Below are 4,563 nucleotides of genomic sequence, written 5' to 3'. Positions count from 1 at the left end.
GTTGGCCAATAAAAGCCAGCTTGTAGGATTTTAGAGCAGGTCTTGGATGTACTTGTGTGTCCACCATAAGGCGCAGAGTGACAGTGTTGGATTATATTTTCTACCTCTTCTTCGGGTATACATCGACGGAAAATACCATCGGGGCCTCTTTTGAAAAGTAAGGGATCATCCCAGTAATAGTGTTTTATGTCGTGGAAGAATCGTTTCTTCTGCTGGTAAGATAAAGTAGGTGGAACTATTCCGGCAGCTAAATAATTGACTAGATCAGCGTACCATGGTGTGACAGATATAGCTAAGGTGGTTTCTACTTGCATGTCGGAGTTGTTCTCTTCCAAAGTAGCTATGAGTTTATCATACGAGAAATCATCATTAATGGATGTTCTTTCCGGTTCAAGGTTCTCAAGTCTAGAGAGGTGGTCTGCTACTACGTTTTCAGTTCCTTTCTTGTCCTTGATTTCTAAGTCGAATTTTTGTAGTAACAAGATCCATCTTAGGAGTCTAGGTTTAGCATCTTTTTTTGTTAAAAGGTACCTGATAGCAGCGTGATCAGTGTAAACTATTATTTTGGCTCCTACCAGGTAAGAACGAAATTTATCTAGCGCAAATACCACTGCTAGGAGTTCTTTCTCGGTTGTGGCATAATTCATCTGTGCTTCATCCAGGGTTCTGCTAGCGTAATATATAACGTGAAGCTTTTTATCCTTTCTTTGTCCTAAAACAATGCCTTCTTGTACCATAAAGTGGCACTTTTCCCAATTAAGTACTAAGTTTACTTTTACACATCGCTCCAGAACTCTTTCCAGGTTTTCAAGGCATTCTTCGAAATTTTGTCCGTATACAGAAAAGTCATCCATAAATACTTCCATGATGTTTTCGAGAAAGTCGGCGAATATTGCCATCATGCATCTTTGAAAAGTTGCAGGGGCATTACACAGACCAAACGGCATTCGTCTATACGCGAAGGTACCAAAAGGGCATGTGAATGTTGTCTTTTCTTGGTCATCAGGGTGAATTGGTATTTGAAAGAAGCCTGAATAACCGTCTAAATAACAGAAATGTGAATGTTTTGCTAATCGTTCTAACATTTGGTCAATGAATGGTAAAGGGAAATGATCTTTTCGGGTTGCTTTGTTTAGTTTCCTATAATCAATGCACATTCTCCATCCCGATTCGATTCGTTTAGTTATAGTTTCTCCTTTTTCGTTTTCAATAACGGTTATGCCTCCTTTCTTTGGTATAACGTGTACAGGACTAACCCATTTGCTATCAGATATAGGATATATAATACCTGCTTCCAATAACTTGGTTATTTCTTTCTTTACTACCTCACTTAGGATCGGATTTAGTCTTCTCTGGTGTTCCCTAGAGGTTTTACAGTCTTCTTCTAACATGATGCGGTGCATACAAATAGAAGGGCTTATTCCTTTAAGATCGGTGATGTGGTATCCTAGTGCGGTTGGATATTTTCTTAAGATATGTAGGAGTTTTTCTGTTTCGAGTCTTCCTAGATCTGCATTAACTATCACAGGTCGTTCAAGTTCTAAGTCTAGGAATTCATATCTCAGATTTTTGGGAAGTGTTTTCAAATCAGGGGTTGGTTTGTTAAGACACTACGTAGGATCCGGTGTTATTGCTAGGCATTGTTTAGATTTGTCCTCTAAAAGATAGTCTGATGATTTGTCTTCTCCTGACTTTGCTTCTTTTATGCATTCATCGATGATATCCATGAAGTAACATGTATCTTCTATTGCAGGTGCTTTCAAGAATTGGGAAAGAATGAATTCAATTTTCTCTTCACCTACTTCGAAGGTGAGTCGTCCTCGTTTTACGTCTATGATTGCACCGGCAGTTGCTAAGAATGGTCTTCCTAGTATAATAGGTGTCGTATCATCTTCTCTAATGTCCATAATTGTGAAGTCAGTGGGAATGTAAAACTGACCTATGCGTACGGGAACGTTTTCAAGGATTCCTACAGGATATTTGATGGAACGATCTGCTAATTGCACAGACATTTTGGTCGGTCTTAATTCTCCCATTTCCAGTTTCTTACATATGGATAAAGGCATAACGCTAATTCCGGCTCCTAAATCGCATAAGGCTTTGTCGATGACAAATTTTCCTATGTGACAGGGTATAGAGAAACTACCCGGATCCTTGAGTTTAGGGGGCATGTTTTGGATTATAGCGCTACATTCGGCAGGGAGTGTAACGGTTTCGCTATCCTCAAGTTTCCTTTTATTAGAAAGAATTTCTTTTAAGAATTTAGCATATGAGGGCATCTGCGTAATAGCTTCGGTAAACGGAATTGTAACGTTTAATTGTTTAAGGAGATCAACAAATTTCCTAAATTGGCCTACATCTTTGGTTTTAACAAGCCTTTGAGGGTAAGGTATAGGTGGTTTGTAAGGTGGTGGAGGTACATAAGGTTCCTTCTTTTCTAGGGTTTCCTTATTACTCTCTTCCTTTTCCTTAGGTTCACTTTCCTCAGTAGATTTCTTAGGGTTTTGGTTTTCTATCCTTGGGTCAGACGGTCCTTCCACTTCCGTTCCACTTCTTAATATAATTGCATGAGCTTGGCTTCTCGGATTGGGTTGGGGCTGTCCAGGGAATGTACCAGTTGGTGCAGCAGTAGGTGCTTGTTGTTGAGCTACTTGAGATATTTGCGTTTCCAGCATTTTGTTATGGGTAGCCAGGGCATCTACTTTGCTTGCTAGTTGTTTAAGTTGTTCGCCAGTGTGTATGTTCTGGTTTAAGAAATCTTTATTGGTTTGTTGTTGGGAAGCTATAAAGTTTTCCATCATGATTTCCAAGTTGGATTTTCTAGGGGTATTATTGTTAGGATTCGGTTTCTGATATCCCGGAGGTATAGATGGGGCTTGATTTGGAGACTGTCCAGGTGCGTATAAAGCATTATTACTCTTATATGAGAAGTTTGGATGGTTCTTCCAATTTGGGTTATAGGTATTCGAATAGGGGCTTCCTTGAGCATAGTTTACTTGCTCTGCTTGGATTCCAGTCAAGAGTTGACATTCCGCAGGAGTGTGGCCTTGGATTCCACAGACCTCACAATTCTGAGTTATAGCAACCACGGCGGCTGGAGGTGATACGTTTAAACTTTCAATTTTCTGGACCAAAGCATCCACTTTTGCATTGACGTGATCAAGGTTACTTATCTCGTACATGCCAGTTTTCGGTTGAGGTTTTTCCACCGTTGTTCGTTCGGTTCCCCACTGATAGTGGTTTTGGGCCATGCTCTCGATAAGCTGGTAAGCATCAGCGTAAGGTTTGTTCATTAGTGCACCACCTGCAGCGGCGTCTATTGTTAACCTTGTATTGTATAAGAGACCATTATAAAATGTGTGAATTACTAACCAGTCTTCCAAACCATGGTGTGGGCAAAGTCTCATCATGTCTTTGTATCTTTCCCATGCTTCGAAAAGAGACTCGTTGTCTTTCTGTTTAAATCCGTTTATCTGGGCTCTTAACATAGCTGTTTTGCTTGGCGGAAAATATCGGGCAAGAAAAACTTTCTTCAACTCGTTCCATGTGGTGACTGAGTTGGAAGGAAGAGATTGAAGCCATCTTCTAGCGCTATCTCTTAATGAGAAAGGAAAAAGATGAAGTCGAATTGCCTCTGAAGTGACACCATTAGCTTTAACAGTATCAGCGTATTGGACAAATACGGATAAATGAAGGTTTGGATCTTCGGTAAGATTTCCAGAGAATTGGTTCTGTTGCACAGCCTGCAACAACGAAGGTTTAAGTTCAAAGTTGTTTGCTTCGATTGCGGGCGGAGCAATACTTGAATGCGGTTCATCTTGCGATGGAGCGGCGTAATCTCTAAGAGCACGAGCTGGTTCTGCCATCTCGGTTAAAGAAGGAAAATCTTTGAGATCAGGAAGGTCTATAGGAGGGAGATTGTTTTCAGCACGATATTCCCGAATTCGTCGTAAGACTCGGAGATATAGTTCGATATCGTTGATTCGTAAATAGAGCGGTTCGCCTTGAGAGCGAGTGTGTGGCATACAAATCAACGAAAGAAAGAAAATAGAAGGAAAAGAAACCTTAGTCTCTACAGCGTAACGGAAGAGTTACGATATCGATTGAATAAAAGTCCCCGGCAACGGCGCCAAAAACTTGATCGCTCAACTGGGTGAGTCGAGAATGGGATACAAACTGCAAGTGCACAGTTCTATCGCGTAGTTTTAAAAGATATCGATCCCACAGGGACTTATGAATCGATATACCGTTATCTAAGGTTACTACGTAAATCTAAGGTGAAAATGTTTGATTGTTTGGGAAAAAACTAAGAGCTAAACTAATATCTAGATTAAATATTAATAAAACGGATATCGGTATGTAGTTCGTCAAAACTAGGGAATCAAGTCTTTGTCGGCTTCTTGGTTTTAAAATGAATCGTTTCGGTTAACTTTATTGGTTAAAGGTTCTATCTCAAACTCTCGCTCTGTTGAATAAACCATGATTTTATATTAATGTTGCTGTCACTTATAATTAAGTCAAAAACCATATTTTGAAAGCAATAAAGTTGCAGAAACTCTTTTT

General features: G+C 39.9%; 1 pseudogene; it reads left to right on the top strand.

The window, feature by feature from the left end:
- Positions 1-3,381: 3,381 nt before the first annotated feature.
- LOC127077245 (uncharacterized) lies at positions 3,382-3,481 on the top strand (annotated as a pseudogene).
- Positions 3,482-4,563: the final 1,082 nt, after the last annotated feature.

The sequence above is a fragment of the Lathyrus oleraceus genome, chromosome 4 (genome assembly GCF_024323335.1).
Source record: "Lathyrus oleraceus cultivar Zhongwan6 chromosome 4, CAAS_Psat_ZW6_1.0, whole genome shotgun sequence".
Lineage (NCBI taxonomy): Eukaryota > Viridiplantae > Streptophyta > Magnoliopsida > Fabales > Fabaceae > Lathyrus > Lathyrus oleraceus.
Note: the sequence above shows the minus strand (reverse complement) of the source record. Positions and strands in the feature narration are given on the sequence as shown.